The sequence below is a fragment of the Opisthocomus hoazin genome, chromosome 1, assembly GCF_030867145.1.
Source record: "Opisthocomus hoazin isolate bOpiHoa1 chromosome 1, bOpiHoa1.hap1, whole genome shotgun sequence".
Taxonomy (NCBI): Eukaryota; Metazoa; Chordata; class Aves; order Opisthocomiformes; family Opisthocomidae; genus Opisthocomus; species Opisthocomus hoazin.
Window position 1 is genome coordinate 65,582,200 of NC_134414.1, and position 21,826 is coordinate 65,604,025.

Here is a 21,826-nt window from a genome sequence, read left to right on the forward strand (position 1 = left end):
ACTTTAAGTTTCAATCCTTGATTCTGCAAGGGAAACAGACGATTTATGCAGCGATGGTCCCGAAATCAACAGTCTAAAATTTTTCAGCTTGATTATGAAGATTGCTAGATAACTTACTCTAGCTGTTAGTGCCTGATAAGCAGGCAAGTACTTGCTGGTGAGAATTATCATTCTTTGGACAGCTTTATCATCAGAACTACAAACAGCTGTTCTTGAAACCAAGCTTTGGCTTCATTGCATTAAGCTTTGCTCACCATTCCTCTTTCCAACACAAGAACTGGTAGTGGCATACACTGTTTAAGTCTCCTTCAATTTATCCTGTCATATTTTATTCCAACAACATAAACTGTGATATTGCAAGATACTGAGTGTTATAAAGTACTGTGTGACTTTTACTCCTCTGAATGTCAATTAGAGTTCAGTTTCTTACAAAACTGGGATGATACTCCCTATCTTCTGTGAACAAATAATCCATGAAAACAAAACAAATCTAACATGCTGCATTAAGTATATTTCCACGGCAAAATTGATCAAAGTCTTCTTGCAGATGTCGGCAAATTCTGAAAATATTTTTGCCAACCATAAAGCAAAAGCTATTAGGAGATTACAGATCTACAATTCAGCATGCAAATCCCCAGGTCTAGTGTTTTTCTTACAGTCCACAACTTTGCAGTGAAATCTGCAGAAATTTTAAGAATCTGTTACGAAGTTTAGCAGACTGTGAGGTGCTGCACAGAATGAACCTTCTTCAGATCACCTCCTTCTGATGTTCACTGTTTGAACATTTTACATGGAAGACATCAGCATGTTTGCAGTTGGCCTTCATCTTTTACAATCTCTGCTCTTAAGCCATACTGAAGTGGAAACTGATGAAAATGTACTGTTATCTATACATCCCAATATTTTGTGATTTTTAACCTTCTAAACATAGAGATACTGCACCGCCATTCCCTCTGAATGTTTAGAATGAGCAAATCTGAAGAAGATTTGCAATCTGTTGTCCTCTTTGTATCCAGTCCAGATTTTGAAACAATATAACATGGTATTTTCAAATATAAGTGAGTCTCCAGTGAGCACACGATCAGTACATGAAGTCACTTAAACTATTGCCATCTGCATCAATATTATTTAAATATTGGCCTGAAAGATTTCTGCTTACAGCTATGCATTGAATATAGTCTATAAAAGGCTAGATATCCCACTTATTCAAGATAAGCAATAGTGCTGAGAAATAAAAAGCAAAAGAGTATTTATAAAAATTTAAACACTGAAGGATACTACTATGTGATAAAAAATAAAGGTTTTCATAAAAAATTTTTGGCATTCAGGTACATGTGAGCAAAACTTTCAATCGATTACATCATCGTATACTATCCAGAAAAATATATAAATCAGCCATAATGGAGATGTAGCCATTTCATAGACTCTGATCTATTTATGATGCTTTTAAACAAGTTACGGCAAAACACTTCTTGCATAATTTAATTGACCTTAGGAACTCTTTGTAAAGTGGAAAAGGGAAATTTCACTTGTATACATAAAAAGAAGAGATTCCTAACACCTAAATGCCATCTGACACCCAAAGAAAAAGAAAAAAAATCCCCGTGTTTATAAGTATTTTATTTCAGTAAAGAATCAATTTTATTTTGTTTGTGCCTGATGGCCAAAGCTACCAGCATCTGTTGATATGTCTACCTATTGAATGATTTATATTGTAGGTATAATATTATAAAACCAGAGCCTGAAACAAAGAATTCTTTGGAACAGGACCATATTTATATTCATCTGAGAGCCAAGTTGGGAAAGCACTCTTGACTACTTTGTTCAAACAAAATACAGGGCATAATACCTATGCCTGATCTTTTTTTTTTTTTTTCAAAAAAAGAAGTTCTAAGTGCAACCAGTTAGTTTTGGCTAACCTAATGCAGTGATTGCCAATATGTGAGAGTTTTCTAGAGGAAATACAGAACAAATTGTGTCCTACTGCTTCCAGTTACCAAGAATGGGATTTAAAAAATGGAAGAAATAGTATTCCAGCAATGTCTGCTGGCAAAAACAGTCTGTCAGATCAATGACAGTCTGACTGCGTTTTGAAAAACTCTGAGATCTTTCCAACTCATGCTAAGATTCAGTTCAGCCCTCAGCAACATAGTGCCAACACCAGCCATTTACTATAAAGCAACAGCTCTGTTTAGGTTGAAATTTGCATTGCACTGCTGGTGTGCTCCACAGTCCCAGTGGTCCCATGGCTGAAGTTGTGTGCCAGGGTGCCCTTGGAGAACCACTCCTGCTATGTGAACACAGGGTCCTCCAGCAGATAATGCAGTCCGCAGGTAGGGGATTGTGCTACCAGCTGCAAGACAACCTTGGGTGGCTGAACCGCAATTGGCTGCTGACCACCCATTAGGACCACAGGGTAATCTGGGTTGGATTCTTGTTCAACCGCCCGCTCACAGCAGGGTCAGCTCCAATATCAGACAAGGTTGCTCAGGGCATTGTCCAGTTCACTCTAGAAAACCTCCAAGGTTGGAGCCTGCACAGCCTCCCGGAGCAGTCTGTGAGTTTAGCTGCGTGGTGGGTGCCTACAGTTGGTAACTGGCCTGAGCTTCATTGCCCATATACTCATCGTACACTTTGAGCCCTTGAAACGAAATGGACTGGCGTCGTCCTTCTCCCTCCATGCTACACCCGTCCATAATGGAGACGCACATGCTGTGTGCCGGATGAATCATAACATATGAATTCCACCTCCCCCTCAGATGTAGTAAATGCAGCTCTGTTGCAGCACCAAAACTGCTTTCTGAGAGAAGTACCTTATTAGCAGTAACTTCAGGAGAAAGGGAAATCTTGAACTCACCAGTTACATTCATATACTAAAAAAATCAACATTAATCATGCCTTTGGAGCTTGTGCTCTGGAGAGCACTTTTTAAAGCAGCTTCTATGGATCATTTTCATGTGCGCAGGAGCAATTCTCTCGGTATCACTCTCAGCAACTGATTATTTTCACTGTCTCTTAGAGAATTAATTCAGCAAGAGACAATGGAGGAGAATCAGGTCCTTATTTACAAAATAACCCATAAAGACTTTAGTTAATATAAAAGAAAACAAGACCTTTTTTGAACTTAACTTGGCTATTTAATAGTGTTTTCTAATGAATAAAGCAAATTACTTATATAATAGTATATTCATAGTGCAGCTAAAATGCTAGTATGCTACCAGTATTCATAAGACTGTCGCGTAAGGGACATAAGGTTAAGGCATTAACAGATAAATTATTTTGTCTGTGGTTAAGGACTCCAACACAAAGCCTGAAAGATTGCTTTGCTTATGTCAGATGCATATTACTAAAATGCCAGTGACTCCCCTCTGATTTAGACTAGTTATTCCAGATTATATTAAATCAAACCCAAATCCTCGGTACACGTCCTAAAGGGAACCCTGCACTTAAGAAAAATGCAGGCTTTTGAAACCCAGAATTAGAGCCTCAGCCTTTTTGATGACTACTTGTTGTAATCCTATTTGTTTTGCAATATTGTCTCAGCTCTGGATGGATGCTGCTCTGTCTTACGACTTTTTAACAATCTCTAGAAAGAAGATACCTTTCCTGACAGTTGCTGCAAAAGCAAAGGTAGACAAAAAGGAGAGCTTTGCCATGTAGACTACATGCAACAGTAATTAAGCCTGTGAGCAAAAATAGGGATTTCAGTTTCTCCCTAAGGAAACCATTCTTGAAGAAATCCTCATACAAAGGTTACCCGTCTTCTTCTAATTGCATGAACTGAAAATGTCATAGAAAGACCATTTTAATTATAACTACATTCATTTCTATCAGAACTGCAGGTGTACACACTTGCAAATGTAAATTCAATAAGGCTCACCCTCCTTTTTCAATTCTTAACAGATGTGAATAGCTAATCTGAAAACTCACCTTTTAATTGCACTTCTTGACACGTCAAACTGCGTACAGGTATTGTGTTCAGAGGCAGCAGTGCATAATCGAGCTGTATATAACCATTAAGACTACCTCCGGCATACAACTCTACTTACGCACATGTGACAGCACATGTAATCACATAAAATAATTTCTATTGCCTTCCAGGCTGGATTTGAAAAGGTGATGCATATGTGTATGTGTGTGCGCATGTATATGCACACAGACCAGAAGCAAAAGAGACTGGTGGATATTTATTTTTCTAGAGAAATGATGACAATAGAGTTTACTTGCTTTTCCTTATTAAAGTGAAACCATATTTCATTTATTTCTTAGCTGGTGAGTCCTGCACTTCCCCAGGGTGTTTATGTTTCCATCACCACTCAGTTGCAGATCGGCAACTTAATCTATACAGAAGAAGTGACATGGCCTAATGGAGCACATCTCCATACCCTTTTTGATTATCAGACAAGGTTTTGGATTGCATTTTCCATGCAATATCAGGTTCAAGGCCCTAATCTCTATTTTTGAAGCACTCGGTGGCTGAGCATAGAATCAGAGAATCAGAGAATCAGAGAATCACAGAATCACAGAATCACAGAATCAGAGAATGGTAAGGGTTGGAAGGGACCTTAAAGATCATCTGGTTCCAACCCCCCTGCCATCAGCAGGGACATCTTCCACTAGATCAGGTTGCTCAGAGCTCCATCCAACCTGGCCTTGAACACTGCCAGGGAGGGGGCAGCCACATCTTCTCTGGGCAACCTGCTCCAGTGCCTCACCACCCTCATGGTGAAGAATTTCTTCCTAATATCTAATCTAAATCTGCCCTCTTTTAGTTTACAGCCATTCCCCCTTGTCCTATCACTACACACCCTTGTGAAAAGCCCCCCTCCATCCTTCCTGTAGGCCCCCTTCAGGTACTGGAAGGCTGCTATAAGGTCACCCCAGAGCCTTCTCTTCTCCAGACTGAACAGCCCCAACTCTCTTCGTCTGTCCCCATAGGAGAGGTGCTCCAGCCCTCGGATCATCTTCATGGCCCTCCTCTGGACCCACTCCAAAACATCCATGTCCTTCCTATGTTGGGGGCCCCAGAGCTGGACGCAGGACTCCAGGTGGGGTCTCACCAGAGCGGACTAAAGGGGCAGAATCACCTCCCTCGACCTGCTGGCCACGCTTCTCTTGATGCAGCCCAGGATATGGTTGGCCTTTTGGTCTGCAAGCGCACATTGCTGGCTCATGTTGAGCTTCTCATCCACCAGTATCCCCCAAGTCCTTCTCCTCAGGGCTGCTCTCGAGCCACTCTCCACCCAGCCTGTACTTGTGTTTGGGATTGCCTCAACCCACGTGCAGGACCTTGCACTTGGCCATGTTGAACTTCATGCAGTTCATGCAGGCCCACCTCTCCAGCCTGCCAAGGTCCCTCTGAATGGCATCCCTTCCCTCCAGCGTGTCAACCACACCACACAGCTTGGTGTCGTCGGCAAACTTGCTGAGGGTGCACTCAGTCCCACCGTCCATGTCACCGATAAAGACTGAACAGCACCGACCCCAGTACCAACCCCTGAGGCATACCACTCGTCACTGGTCTCCACCTGGATATCGAGCCATTGACTGTAACTCTTTGAGTGCATCCATCGAGCCAGTTCCTTATCCAACGAGTGGTCCGTCTGTCAAATCCATGTCCTTCCAATTTGGAGGCAAAGACATCATGCAGGACAGTGTCGAATGCCTTGCACAAGCAGTGTGGAATTGGCAAATAATTTCAAACTTTACTACAGTAAAGTTTTTCTTGGTAAAATATATAGACATCAGAGATGGGGCTCATCTTCCACTTCAAAGGCAAATTGCATTCCTTTGAATCTTCCCTAATAACCACACACATTTCTCCAAAAAGTCAGAACAGTTAGTTTAATAATATGCAATCATATTCTTAGGAAAAGGATGAAATGGTTATTATTACACTCTATATTATTATGATACATTAATTGTATTATTAACATATATTTATGTATTAACATGTTATACTAATCTTATATAATGCATTTCTGAAAGGAGCAACAATGAAAGAGGAAACTATTTCCTGACATAAGCACTCTTCAGTGCAAGACAAGGTTGTAGTCAGTCACCTTTCCTTACTCCACAAATGCTTTACTTTGCTCAGGTACAGTAACGGATAAATATCATTATCCTATGGCAAGAACATGATAAATTAGCTTAGACATTGTATGTAACTCTACAGCTTTTTATAGCTTGCACATGCCCACCCACACGTGCCACTGTCGACGGCCAAAAGACCTGCTAAAGCAGTTAGAGTAGTATTCACCACCTAAATACAGTCTAATTTTTTTACCATATCAGTCTAAGCTGACTAGTCTGGTTAAGGCGTACTGGTTTTTGCAGCCAAGAGAAGGATTCAGGAGAGCAAGATCGCTCCTATAGCACCTGACTGCCCTTCTTTCCCAGTCTCTTATTATCCCCTGCCCAGCTAGAACTGGATCAAATGAGGTGTCTTTGGCACAAACTCAGAGCAAGACTCACACTCTCACCACTGGTTTCGCATACTGACTGCACTGCTGCATCTGACCTCTTGCCATTGCAACATATTAGAGTCTCTCTGTTTTTCAGAGAAAGTTTACCAAGAGAATTTGGACTCACCTTATTTTTATGTAGCGTATTAGAAAGCATCTCTCAGTATACAATGAAACATCTCATCCTTGCTATTTCACTTCCTTTTCACTTAATCCCCAATTCACAAAATTGGGTCATTTTCAGTGGGTTTACCACATGAAACTGTGAGAAATAATAATAGCCAGCAATTAAGTCAAATTTAGCACTTATTACTCAACAAGAATTGCCTAGGAACAGAACATGTTTTCCATAAATGCATTCATTGTTCAAAATTCTTTTGAACGTGTTTTAATGCATGAGCCTCCTCTCCTACAGAATATTAATAAGCTGCTCATTGCAAGAATGTATCAGAAGTTGGATACTCACAATTCAATGTTAAAGTTAATTTGACAGGTCTCAAGCCAAACGTGGTTTTTTGCTGATTACACAAGCATAACTCATCTGATCTGCAGTATGTCCGTTCATGAACCTGAATCCCACACTTGCATTTCATTAAAATTCTACAATAATTTAAAAACCAATGTTTTTCTAAGTTCTCCTATGAGTAACCACGTTCTCCTGAACAGAGTCAAGCTACCTACAGGGAAAGGTCAGAGTTAAACAGCTTCCCCCAGCTCTGTTCCTACTCTGAGCACAAATCCAAGAAGCTATATACATGAAATCTGACTATAAAGTTCTAAAGAGGAAACATACAGTGTCTTTGCCATGATATTAAGATGATTTTGCTTCCCTTCTGTTTGTATATAAGAAGAACAGGAGCTATTGTCTTTCTGTGCCACACAGTGTCGAATATTAATAATTTCATAGAAAATATATAACTGATCCATCTGGTATTCATCACCTTTGTCTCACAAAGCAAGGGTCTGTCCTCAAAGACCTTTTTAAAATATGTACAAAGTCTGCGGTACCAGATGTGGTTTTCTGGACCATTTTCTTTTTCAAGTCGTAACATAACGGCAGACCTACTACAAAGTTACAGTTTGCCATCTCTCTCTTTTTAATTTCAATTATAACTTGCAAAAATTCAACTTCCCCTTACAATAGGAATCACTCAGGTTGAATACTCATTATGTGATCAAAATAGAAAGCGAGGAGTTGGAATAGGCATGCTGTATTTATAACGTCCTTTGACTGTATCCCAGCTTTAGCTTCCCAGCACAAAGAATCAAGTCTTTAAGTTAAAAATAGTTTTCAAGTCTTTGGTCTTTAAGTTAAAATTAGCACTCAGAAACATTCACACTTAGGGAATTATAGCTCAAGCAACAAATCTCACCATTTCAGTTACAATATGTGATAACACTCTTCTGCAAGACCCGAAAAGCTAACATAATGGGATGTTCCCTATCAGGTAGAGACTCAGGAGGTGTAGCAGCTCCAGGCTGGGCATAAAGGGGGCTCTGAGCCAGAAGCTCGAGCATGGTGCCACAGACGCCGTACTACGCACCCAGCCTCTGTCCCACGGGCTTGGGGGAACAGTGTCAGGTTGATGACGACAGTGCCGCATGGCAACGAAGTGGATCTGCTTCGGGTCCGTGTGGCGTACCTCTGGCCCACCCGCTGTTTCAGTCACCGGCCTTCCTCCAGTAACTCATGCACTCCACTGCCACGCAAAATGCGAGTCTAAGAAGCAGGCAGATCAGATTCAGTATTTATGCTTTGTGCAAATACAGGAGGCCTCACACCGTGCACAGCAGTAAGGAAGTCTGCCTAACGTTTCTCTAAGCTGTTTACCTGCTAGCTCTCACTCCCAAATATTTGCAAACCGCTGAAAATGACAACTTTTCTTCATATCAGCTATCTCCTGCTGGCTGTCTAGCATGGTTTGAAATTTCCTATCTAACCACCGACCCAAGTAGGAGCCTGTAACAAGATAAGTGGGTCAGCGAAGGTCTGTTTCCCAGCCACCATTTGGCACAGACCAAAGCACCTGTATTGGCCAAATCTCTGTACAGACTTATTTTCCTGAGTTGGCCTGGATATCCTTTCACCAGAACTCACTGCTCCCTGTGGTCCTCCACAGCTGTGGACAAGTCCCCAGTCTTGTCCATAAATTCGAGCATCGGGCATTGCTCCTGCCCAGTTTCCCACCTCTTCCAATACTGCTGTTTTCCTTTTTCTTCATACTGTGCGCTCAATTCAAGTACCAAATGACCAGCTCTTTTGCCTCCTACCCTGTAGATATTATTTCCAAACAGCTCTTACCCCTTTCTTAATCTCACCTTTCCCACCCTGGGATCTGATTACTTGCAAATGGGGGTAAGATGGGAAAATATAGAGATTCTGGGCATCTGCTACACATTCTTCTTTGGTTCTCTCTCTCCCACTTCATCCTAAGTAAAGGGTGAGGATGGGTAAGGAGATGCAGCAGGCTTCTTGGCTTGCCCCACAGGTTGCCGCTCCCAGGACAGCGGAAATTGGTTCAGGCTGTGCAACAGCTGCCTCAGCTGGAAACATCCTGCACCCCGGTCCAAAGCCATCTTCCACCCTCCTGCTCTGGCAGTCATCCCACCTTCTGCAGCCAGCACTGAAGCAGAACTGCTGAGCTGTCAGCAGCTTCTCACAAGAGGCCAATTTTTACGCCGCATAATTGTAGCAAAAAAAAAAAAAAAAAATTCATGAGAGTTGGCAACCCATGTTAAATTTGCATGCATATCTGATTAGCTGCATCTTTAGAATACACGGTCTTACAAAATATTGCAAAATTATTCATTTTAATTTTTTAAAAGTCTGGATTAAATTCTGTCAAAATATAAAGCCTATTTTCTTCTTCCTTCCCTCCTTCCAAGTGAGCATAATCCAATTTTCCTTTGAAACTGTAGCATTTTATTTTGCATTGCTTGGGAGTTATGAACAAAAAGAGAAAAACAGTAATAGGACTGAAAAAGGAATTTTCTAGCTTCATCTTTATTTAAGCAGTCAGAGAATGAAATAGGACACTTTCCTACAGTTATTCCTCGTCTTCCACCCACTTCCCTAGAAGATATCTAGAAGAGCAGGCTCCAAACCGGTTAATCACAGCTTATGGAAGCCAGTCTCTCAGAGGCAGTTTTATACATCTCCTACATGCCCTTAGCCTGAGAGTTCAGACTACTGAGATCACTGTGCAGGAAAGGAGCCAGGACATCACAGATCAAGGTGCAGATGGGAGATCTGCTCTGGCTCACCTAGACAGTCGGTGTCAAAAGGCTAAAAAATGTAGTTTCTGTCCAGGCTTCAGTATCAAGGCTGGAGTGCACCAGCAACAGACAAGATTTTCACCAGTTTGCCAGACTGACTGGGACATATTTTCTGAGTCTGGAAACCACGGCGTTGCTGGAGGATTCAGGGGAAAGGGTTGGGGTCACATTTTCTGACCCTGCAGAAGAATTTGGTGCTCAGATGCTGCTGTTTCGCCTTTGCCTGTGATGCTCGGATGACAAATGCTGTGTTTCAGGCTGTGGCCAGGGCCAAACATGCGTTTCAGCTGGCAGTCTCAGCTCACAGCTTGGCCTCTTGCATCCAGCGGAGCTGCCTGGGAAGGCAGCTGACACCTTTGGTATTGCTCATCATGTCACATGGGATCACCCTAATCCATCCCATCTCCCCACTATATTTGGGAAGTCAAAGTAAGGAAGAAAAAACACTTTCTTCCCAAGAGGAAGGACCCAGTCTTATTTCCTGCCTCTTTATTTGCCAAGCTACTGCATGTGACAACCCTCTTCAAACCCACACCCATCTCAAACCTGCCTCAAAATCTTCTTCCCAGTCAAGCAGAGGTAAGCCCACCTAAGCCATCTTCCCAATCACTGGGTCCTCCCTACAACCAGAAGCTTCCAGCAAGACACAATCACCTGCCTTCATCCCACCTTCACCCTACCTCCCTCTGTGCCTTCTTGGCCCCCGCGGCTCAATGGGCAGACTCTCCAGCACATGTCCAGAAAGGTTACGGTTACGTGCAAGTATCAATCAATATACAAACTGGCATGACCACTGATATTATATGCCACACAAACAAAAACTGAAAGTCTGTAATAAACACAACGCAAAATACTTACTTCTGTGTGCATGAGCTAAAGCCAAAGCCCCTCCTTTCCCTTCTCTCGTGGTTCCAAAGGTGTACATGCTTTATTCCATAAATATGCATTATGCAAACTGCCAAATAATATTATGAGAAAAGCTGTATCAATTTGGCTACATTTTCTTTAGAATACTTCAGGCAGCATTTTGAATGCTGTATTTTGCTCAGTGTGAATATCTGAGCACTGAGGCTACTTTCTCAAAACAATATTTAAAAAATTTTTAGAACTCATTTCAGGACTTCCATACAACGTCCTGGGTGTGTTTGTATAACACTTTTGGAACAGAACAACAATGCAAATCCCAGGCTTCTGTTCAGAAAGTGCACAAAGGAAAATGTTGCAGTGGCTACACTGATTTTGATTCAGTACTTCGATACATAGGTGCTTACGTACATTTCACAAAAATAAGCCTTCCATAAAGATTTCCTATTAGGAGGTTAGAAAGCCCAAAGTCATAAACCATTCCCCGTGTCCTAGGTAAAGTCCATCCAATTCTGTGGTGAAACACTACCTTCCATTTTTCATTATCCTCTTACAGTTTTAAATAATGTGGTCACCATGGTTCATTTTCTTTGTGGCAAAATTTTATGCTCTAGTTCATAAAAATAGAGCATAAAGTTTTGCCACAAAGAAAACACTTAGTAGTGCCTGGTCATGTTGACATATAAGTGAGAAAGCAGGAAACAATAAAAAAAGAGAAAATCTGGGAACAAATAAACTATGAGCCCTGCATTCTTTTGTCGGTTCCCAAACAGTAGCCGTCAACTCAAACAGCAACTGCAACTATTTCTCTTGCCAAAGTCCACAGAGTCTCTGTGGTCAATCAGGTGGCAGTCCTCAACCCTGAAAGGTGTTTGCACACTGAACTCCTGGTAAGCAACTGGCACCTACATTAACTACCTTCTGCACATGCAGGTGACACCTCCTCTCCCCAGTTAGGCCCACACCAGTAACAAGATGGCATGACGTACCTGGCATCTGTTTGCATTCATCAGGTTTCTTTAGCTCCAGATAAACACCAGTTTCTGATGGGTCTAGGCAGCTTTGGTTGGAGCCACTTGGATGTCTCTGTGTTGAACTCTTCAGCACACCATGTAATAGGAAACATTATTCACTTGGGCACAGTGCAGCACAAGTACACACAGACAGCTTGATTTCTAATCACACCTGAGCTAATAAGTCCTCCTGAGACTTATTAGTGTCAGCTTGAGCTGTCTGGAAACGTCTTGCCCATATTTAAAAAAAACTCTCAGTCATTCCTCTGAAAAGGTCTAGTGCATCCATTCAGTAGAGCAGATGCCCGTAAAATTTAAGTCTCTGGTTGTGCTGTGCATGCTTCAGCCCAGGATTTTGGTAGGTGAGCAGGGAGGACTTTTCTCTCCAGTTGCTCCTAACACCCTTCTCAGGCTGCCGGGGAGGTCCTCCTGACGGTGCTCCCGCAGTGCTCAGGCGATTCTCAGTGCTCAGACAGCGAAGACAAAGAATAAAAACCAATAGGCAATCAAGTAATTACAGCCCAAGTCTATCATAATTAATACATATAATGGAGATCACTTAAGAAGAAAGTTAACTGCGCTACCAACAGGAGATTGCTTTATAACTGGGCTTCTTATTCCTTCCTGGTACAAGAGCATGCAAACTAAGGCATTTAATCCTACTGCAGTAGTTAAAGCATTACAGCTTTCTAAAGTCAATTAGACTTAACATTTGAATGCTTAATTTTGCAGTTCCTTTTAATGAATTTTAATTTATTTGTTTGTTTTTAATAATGTATTGACAAATATTGTCAAGCAGCTACAAAAACAAGTTGAAAACAAGCACTGTGATTACATGCACCAGGTTGAACTACCTCATATCCCTGGGAGCTATTTACTTTTTTTCAGATATCTGGATGCCAGGATATGAACGCTAGTGAGCAAAGAATGGTTTCATGGTTAAGGCATTGAAAAACAAGGCTGTGTTCTTAGAAAGAATATTATACAAGATATGAAGTCAGTGTGCTTTTCTATTCCTCCTTTCCCTGTGCCTAAATAGAAGTTAGTAAGACTCCCTTAGTCGGTAGAAATTTTGGAAGCCCTAATTAACATCTGCAGAATAATTTATGATCATGAATGGATACAACTATTTCAAAGCAATTAATTTTTATTGGCTATCTTTTCTACAGTTCATCTGAAAAAAACTGCACGTTGCAAACTGGAATTTCTATCTACCATAGAAAGCAAAGGAATACGGAGCTCCTGGTTATGCCCTGTTCTCTCAGAGCCTTCAGCACACTACTGAATGAATGGATTTAAATGGACCCGATTTTAAAGGAAAAAAATAAAAGTAAAGACACCACACATCACTGTTCCCCCTCCCCCCAATAAACAAAGAAAATGCTTGGCATTATCAACGAAACCAGCCAAAAACTTTTATCCCTTTCTCCTTCAAATCACTACAGTCACAAAATATTCTGGAGCACTTGTCATTACTTCTATTCATACAGAAAAAATGGTAATGCACTTGTTTCAGATATTATATTATGCGGCAGCCCTTCTAGGAGGAAAGTGCTGTTGTGACAGAAGCAGATCTCCACAGCATCACTGATGTGAAAGAAACCCTTTCAGTTTTCATCAGCTGAGACACTGTTCTATGGTGAGGGGCCTGGCTAATTTTTCTCCTGAGGCTTTTGGTATCTGGTGGCAGATCCAATAGCTCAAACATAGGAGAATTGTCAACACTGTCCCCGCATCAGATATAGAGAAATGCTGATGACTCCTGGGCAATTTTCTTTCATGTGTTGATAGAGGGAAGGTTGCGGCCAGAGGAACTGGGGCATGACTTCTTTTCTTTGTTTTCCCACTGTCATTTGAGCCCCCTGGGGTCAATGTCGAACAGCTTTTCTAACCTGAACCAGGAAACTAGAAAGCTGGCCGAGGCATGCATATCTGCAGTGAAAATGTTTATTTACATCATATGCCCATGCATTAGCTTCATGTCATAGCCACAGTCAAGGAACTGGTCTTAAAACAAAACCAGGAAAAGGAGTGATCTCAACTCTGACACAAGCAGGAGGTGGTTCTTTGTTCCCTCACCTTGTTGATTGTTGAAGTCACCCTCACTCAAGCATAAACAGCTGAAAACACATCCCAGTCTTTCTGCCTGCATTGCATGTGCCGTGTTCAAGTCATCTGGATACCAACCACATCCAGCTTGGAACAGATGCTCAAAGTGCAGTAGAACAGGTAACATTTCTTCCACTCATGTAAATATTGTATGTTAGCAACTCTATGTGAGTCACAGCTCAAATTCTGAGATGAAAGATGCTAAAGATGCCATTCATCTACCTGCTTATACCCACAAGTAGTAGCCATTAGAAGTCACTATTTGTCAAAGATCTGAAATAACATCCTGTAACTTGTTATTGCAATTTCTACAACATATGGCAGCAGCATACACTGTCAACTGATCCGAGGAAGTGAGGAAAACAAGAGACTTTAATCACAGTTTAAGTAGAACTACCCGTTACACCATAGGGACATATGAGTGAGGAGCTGGAAGCACCTAAAAACACTTTGAAGAAAAGATTACGAACAACTGAGGTAGAGCTGTCAATTTTAATCGCTGTCTATGTTGAACCAGAGTACTGACTTTGCAGTTGTGTCCCACGTGTCATTGGGAATCCAGGAATTACATACCTTTTTAAACAGCAGAATCGCACCACTGTGGCTTCAGAGACAGATTTGTTGTAACTGGAAGAAATGGGGTATTATGCTACGTCCTGCAGCCCGCAGGCCTGCCTCTAGCCTTCTGGCTACTGCAGGAAGAGCAGAGACATGGCTTTTCCTACATTGTCAAAAACCAACCTCCTGGACGTCCCTCTATGCCCAGCATAGAAAAAATCACTTTGTGCCAGCCACTCTGCAGGAAGACAAGGGAGAGAAAGAGCTAGGTACCGCCTTGTCCTCAGTATGCCAAGTGCAGAACTAAGTATAATCTTGCCCTTACCATCTGAATAGCACCATTTAAATGAGTGCATATTATTGTATGGGGATTTTCTGGAGATGCATATGGCACAGTCAGTATATATTTTTAGTGCTTTTTTTCATGACCATGGCAATACTATGCAGATAAAGCAGAAGCACTCAGTAATAAAATCCTACCCTTTGCCACTGCTCAGGGAGATGCTGAATTTGGACAGAAAGCAGTAAGCACTGTGGGGTCTTGGGATAAAGAACAGTGAGCATCCAAAATTCTGTATGAACTGTATAAATGACATTCTTAATCATTTTTGTCCCTGAAAAGGTATTTCAAGGAAGACAGGTTTCTGGTCTTGGTTCTAAAAGTGAAGATGTATATGACCGCATCTTCAGTGCCTCCACTTCTATAGCTACTGTGACCTATTTAGTTAATAAGAGAGGACGAGCCACCGATAAGACAAATGAAGCACTACCTTCCTTTTACCTCTGGAACATTTCCAAAGACCAATGAAAACTAAGAAGGAAATTTACTTGGTAACAAGGTTAGCTAGAGTAAATAGTAAGTAATTACTGTCTTTTAAAAGACATTGTTAAGACACACATACTTTCCTCATTTCCTGCTGAAGTATTTTCCTATTTGTATAAGTAAAATCATTTTAGGCTAAAAGAGTAGTATACAAAACAAATTAAATAGAATTCACTTTGTATCTGTTTTCCTGGTGCTTATTAAATGTGAACATTTTTCTTAGTCTGGGCAATGAAGACATCCTAAAATCTTTAATTTTATTTCTTAACTGGTTTGCTCTCTCTTTGACATGCATATGTTCGCTGGTTCTGTTCATAAGGTCCTGTATATGGCTGTATTTAATTTTTTAATTATTTATTACAATAGGCCACCGGACCACTCCCTAACTAGGTCTCTTAGAAAAAAATTATACATCATTTAGTGCCAGTTTATAAAGAGAAAATGCTTAACAAGTCAATACAATTTCATCTATTTACACAAGTGACAACTTTGGCCTAGCAATCTCAGTGGTTCTTGTATCTCCCTTAGACTTGCAATATTTTTCTGTTGTATTTATAATAAAGTATATGAATGAAACATATCAGTTCAGACAAGAGCTTGTGAATTGCAGGAATTGTCATCATTGTATGTACAATTCTTCAAAACTGCAGCCTGAGACTTGATGAGGTGGCAGCGTGCAGCTCAGTATGAATGTACTGTATGGTGAGTCTCTGGAAACAGTAAAATCAGTTCTTATCTAGGTCTCTTGAGGTACAATAACATCCAGAAAGACTCCAAATGTGGAGAGAGAGAGAGGAAAGGCAATCTGCAACACTTTTGTTCTAGGTTCCAAGTGCAGATGGAAAGAATAAAAAAAAAAAACATGGAAGGAAAGATACTCAGAAAGAATAACTTCTTCATTTCTGAAGGATAAATAAAACAACTGGATTATTTGCATGAATAATGGATCTTAAATGCAGCAAATTTGTATCTGCTTTTTGCTACTACATAATCAAAGGTTAGCAGCTTTACCTAGGTAAGACACAGACAGGGCCTTGAGCCAGATTTTGCTGAACTGAGACAATTTTTTAATGATTGAGCTCTTCATTAAACCTATCAAAATACTGACATACATTGGTAAAACTATACAGCTGGGAAAGGCTGGTTAAGAAACTGAATGTTCATACTACACCTGAAAACCACATAGGCCGGTTGCATGTTCCATTTTACATTGTTGCTAAATTAATAGATCCTGTTCATTAAATAAGTATAGGGAAATTTTCTCTCCAATGCTCATCCAAGCCAAGGGCAGTGTTTCCCCTTACTGAAAATACCTCTGGGCTAGCATTTTTTTGTAACACAACTGATATTCCAAGACATGACAACTAAACCATGAGTCCGATCCCACCATTAATCTTACACTCTACCTTTAAGAACATTTTGTCATCTGTTAACAGCACAATGGGAATTTTTATAATGTATATTAACCTATTTAACTCTCAAATTATCACTAGACATTTTAAACTAAAACTACCTGCAAAGAACCAAAATCTAATAGAACTAGCATCCCCTGAAAAATGCTTCATGCTTCTTTGTACATGCCAGACTATAAGATATCAGGGCAGTAATACCAAAATTAATGTGTAAGTGTTCTTTCAGGTCCTTGTACATCCATCATAAATACAACCATTTGGCTTCTGGTTAGACATTATCTTCTTAAATCCTCATTACGGTATCACCAGAAATGGAGAGAAGTCGAGTGGGCACAGCTAAAATGGCTGCTGCATGATAAAGAAGAACCAAAATAAAGGTAATTTTGTAAATATTAACAGACTCATGGTATCCATGAGCTTGGAAGAGCAGGAAGGGAGGGGAGTACACAGTGAATACTGTCAGTATAGTACACGGAGGTGCAAGAAGGCTCTCTGTCATAAAATTTCCCATAAAATTAAAACTATTTTTCCACCTTCTGTAGAACAGAAGAACTTTTAATAGCCAAAGTTTAATAGTTTAATAGCTGAAGTAATAATAGCCAAAAACTTTGATAATCTCAGCCAGAAAACCCAAAGCTCATTCACAGGACATCTGGGGACCAGCGGATTTACCATCTTTGTTCTTTCCTCCCTCTACTCCACTCACGCAAATCCCTCTGCACACAGGCTGAATGCTAGAGTGAGCAGGGCTTGTGCTCTCTCTTGAGAAATTTCAGAAGCCTTTTCCCTTCCCATCTGTTATTCGCATCCACCCTAATTTGTTCTGAGCAGAGCTTGTTTTCAGACGGGCAGTATTTGCCCCACTGTACCGTAAACTCAAAGTTCAAAATCTCTTTGCTCCGAAAGCTAAGGTTTCTCCCATTACGAAGCAGCTTTGCCATGCTTAACCTCATTAGGTAGCAGGGTCACGCTGAACCCTATCAGGTGGCGAGGCCATGCGCCGCGCTCCGAGGATGACGGTAATTGTCAGCACAGCATTGGAAGCAGGAACCGGAGACTTCCTCTCAGCGCTGAAGGGAACTGTAGGAGAGAGACCACGAGATTTCTTAGGGAGCACAGCAGAGGTCTCCTAGCTCTCAAGCTTTTTAAAATCCATCAGGATTTAAAATACACGGAAACATACAGCGCTGCCGAGGCCCCGCACTGAAGCGAAGGATGTGAGCTGACGGAGGCTTTGTATTGTACCACGGAGGTGGAGAGAGTGGTGAGAAAGCCTCGCTCCAAATCCCATCCCTAGGTGGAAAAATTTCCCCGCTGGGTGCTGTAAAGCAGCATTCTCACTCTCTCTCTAACAAATCTATCTGAAAGGAAGATGGGGGAGAGAGCTGAAGAAGGAAGGAGGGGAATAAGCAGATGGGCTGTAGTAGAAGCCATGGCACTGGCAAAAGTAGTTTTCCCATGCCCATATCCTCTGTGGGCTAAGAAGAGGAAATACAGGTTAAAGAGCTCTGTAACGGGACAATACCTAATGAGGTAACTATGCATCTAAGGACAAGAGCAGTGCATCCAGTCACCAGCCGTGGAATATTGTTACAAAAATGGTGTCTTTTAACAGGGCTATGACAGGAAAAGTAGGAGCAATGGCTAATTTATGACCTTGAAAATAGTGTTGTAACAATTTGCCCAGTTAAGAGCGAAACAGAAAAAAGAAGACAGTCTACAAATGCACACTGATGTAAAATGAACTTGTAAAAATGTCTGAACAAAAAAGCTTCAGCTCCATCCTTTCTGTATGAAAGCATTGGGTGTGATGAAACATCTGGCTCCTCTTGAAGCACAGGTATGACTTGAGCCTGCGAAGTACCACACCACAGACAGTCCTACTTATTAGCAGTAAGACAATTGTTAATGTAGTGCTGCTCACCACTAATTTAAACAAATTGCACATAATTGGTTCCTATAAACGCTCCAGAAAACACTGCTTCACTACCTTGGCCACCTGACTGTCTCAGTGTATCCTCAGACTGAAAGGCTTAGGCACTCACAGAGGGTACCATGAACACTGGGTTTGGTATCATGGAGCTATGTGGCTTAACTGCCCTCCTAGGTCAAACAGCACTGAACTTAAAGCGAGAATTTTTACTTTTTGTTTCAGTGACAGACCTTTATTTCATAATTAGTTGAAGAGTGTGCTACAGTCCACTGCACAGCACGTTACATACTGGCCATTCCACCAGTGCTCTTCATATACTCACCATTATATCTAACCTTAAAAGAATTAACATTTTTAGTGCTATTCATTGAAAAGCACTGTTAATATCAACAGATGTCACATGTTTCTACACTAGCCAGATCTTTCTGTACTGGAATAAAGAAGAATTTAAAAAGATAAGTACTCTGTCAGGGACTTAGCATGCTGTTGTCGCATATTCCCCTCACGGAGAAAACATTAATGCCACATGTCAGGGGCAAGGAGACTACCATGTGACCCGTTTACTAATTTGTGTAGTGCAATGTCTGCAGTTTGAACTTTCATTCTCTGATATTCCTTTTTTTAGAAGTATTTTTCAAAAGGATTAGAAATTCCTGCTAACTCAGCCTTTCATTTTATAAATTTGCTTCAAGGTCCTTCATTGAAGACACACTGAGACTCCTGAAATCTATTTGTGTAACCTCCAGCTTGTTCTGGTTTCTGCTGTTGCCTGTACCTAAGAGAGTGAAAGCAATGAAAGAAAGAAGAACTTTGGGATTCTGAGAAAAAGCTCAATTGTCTTTAAAGGGAAAACCCAAGATGACCATGTCCACATGGGAGGAAATTGTTGTTCTGTCTCAACCGTTCATTTGGTGCTTATGCTATTTGGTTTCTGTAGACCTATATTAGTTTCATTATATGTTAGTGCCCTTGGATGCAAACTGGGGAAGACTTGCTTGTTCTGCAAATTAGTCACTGTAGGTTAAAATAGACAAGAAGATGGAGAACACTGCGGCTGATGCTGTAAGAAATATTCAAGTAACAGTAGATTAAGCACAGAACCATTCAATCTGTACATGAAAATTATTGTCTTCACAGAAACAGGGGCCTCTCCTTCTGGAGACCAAGGACTGGTGGATTAGCAAGAAAAGATCTGAGTATTTAAATTTAGCTAGATTTTAAAAAAACAAAGCAGTGTGCCAAGGCAAATAAAGGCTCCCTCTTCTTTTCCTCTGAGGGCAAACATCACTCCCATCACAAGAATGATTCCATGCTCTGGCCATGGAGAGCATGCTCCCTTTATCCTCCAGTAAAACCCTTTGGAGGTCTTTGCTGGCCTAATCTGACAGTAGTGTGTTGCAGCGTAAAGCAAATAGCAAGGAACTTCCAGAAGCAGGATTAAAGCTGGTACTTTTGGGTAACACAGCAAGAAGAAAGACACTGTGAATGAGAAGATACCAAAAAACTTCATTTACCCAGCCTGGAACAGGGAATGAAGAAAAGATATTTTCACTCTTGGAAAGAATCTCAATGCAGTTAGTCTGGCCCAAGTTGGCTTAATTGCCACATTGTGTGAAAGGTCCTAGACATGTTACATTAAAGTGCTAGTAGCTGAAGAAACAGTTTCCAAGATACCTAATAAATTGAGAAGTATTTATACTGAAAGTCTTTTACTCCTCTACTGCTAGAAACACTTTACCAGCTCAGAAGATTTGACTCGACTTCCAGATTTACAGAGTGGTTAGAGTGGTTTCAGAAAGCCCAGCTCTTCATAACAAGCCCACATGCTGAACACAGGCCCCCATTGTGCTTTATTTTAATGCAACACAAAACTGTGTCCCATCATTAAAGCTTTTCACTATTGGCTTTATTGTGGGCAATGCAAATGTTAAAATCTCTGTTCTTGTTAAATGGAGCACACTTCTTAGTCCTGGATTAAGCAATGATACTTGGGTTTCTTCAGATCTTTAATTTGTAAAGGAACAGTTATCTTAAGGGTTTTCAGGGAATTCATGAAAAGAGGAGAATTCACTGCTTAAATTCAACCTTTTCATATTTAGCACTAAATGCAAGAGTAAACATACCCTTTGTATCCTCAGAGGAAAGAATTTAGAGATTCCAAGTGCTATAAACTGATTTCCCTAAAACTACTTAAAAATAAAACAAAACAAACCTCAAACCCAAACTACTTTATGGTTTCTAATTTTCATTAACATAGGCAAAATACAAGCAAATATACTGGAGCATGCTGTCAGAGTATAAGCCAGACCCTTTTAATTCACAGACCATGACCATGTTTAGCCTGCCAAAATATTTAAAGCATCAATAATCAGTAAAAATGTTTCTTTACTTGTGCTCCTCATAGCTATACAAGGAGAGAGAGACACTGGTGGTCATGTGGGGAGAAATATATACCCTTTAATTAAAGGAAGATCAAAAAGCATGTGCAGCAGCAACTCAGGTCGGTGTCCATAGCTCAGCAAACAGAAGATGGGTGTGCAGTAAAACAACAGGTTACTCAGATGACTGATAGTGTTGACCAGCTTCATTGTATACGCTCACACAAACGAAGGGGTGATCTGTAGTAAGGTCAGTGAGGAGGAAAGCAAGTCCAAGTCAGTGAAGCGGAAGAAAAAGGTTTTGTTTAGAGACAGAGGAAATCTCCTGTACTTCAGCTCTTCCTTACCCTGAAGCTGCATCTTCTTCTTGTCAGAGAGACGACACAGGGGAAATCTGTTGCTTTCTCCAGCAAGACTGAGCCCCCCTTCCTGTCTGGTTTGCCCTCATCAGAAATTCATTATGATTCATTCCTTGCAGACTTGTTCTCTGCTGCTCAGCTGCCAGACTTCCTCCGAAGAGGGGTACTCTGGTCTCTTTCCTCTGCCAGCTTTTCACAGGGTTAACCAAGAACCCAAGGGAAGCCCCTTCCTAGGTGCTCCTTCCTCACAGGATGAAGCTGGAATTCACCCCTTCTACTGAAGCTCTAATACGTCCCTTGCCTGGCTGGGATGATCTCCTATGCTATCATTAGTCCAGGTGCATTCCCACACTAAGGATGGGGGACAAGTAAATCACCCTACAAGCAGAGCCTGCCCTAACTTTTCTTAGTGGAGGTGAAAGGCGGTTTCTGATCCTCCTTGGCTGTGCTCATACCGCTAAACAAAAGAAGTGCTAGACCTCCGGTCACCCACACTTGTTCCTGAAGTCCCAGGCGGTTTTGGACCACTTCAGCGAGCTCTCTCCAAGCCAAATCTGTTAGGGAGTGTGGTAACCACAAATTATGTGGACATGAGCCAGCCAGAGCCATTTGGACTTGGATCAATCCCTGGCCCTTT

The 21,826-nt window shown here is 41.2% G+C and overlaps 1 protein-coding gene across 4 annotated transcripts in view; it reads right to left on the bottom strand.

Moving 5' to 3' along the window:
• The window catches only part of FGF14 (fibroblast growth factor 14), a 423,768-nt gene that overhangs the window by 389,933 nt on the left and 12,009 nt on the right, over positions 1-21,826 (bottom strand). The window lies entirely within an intron of this gene.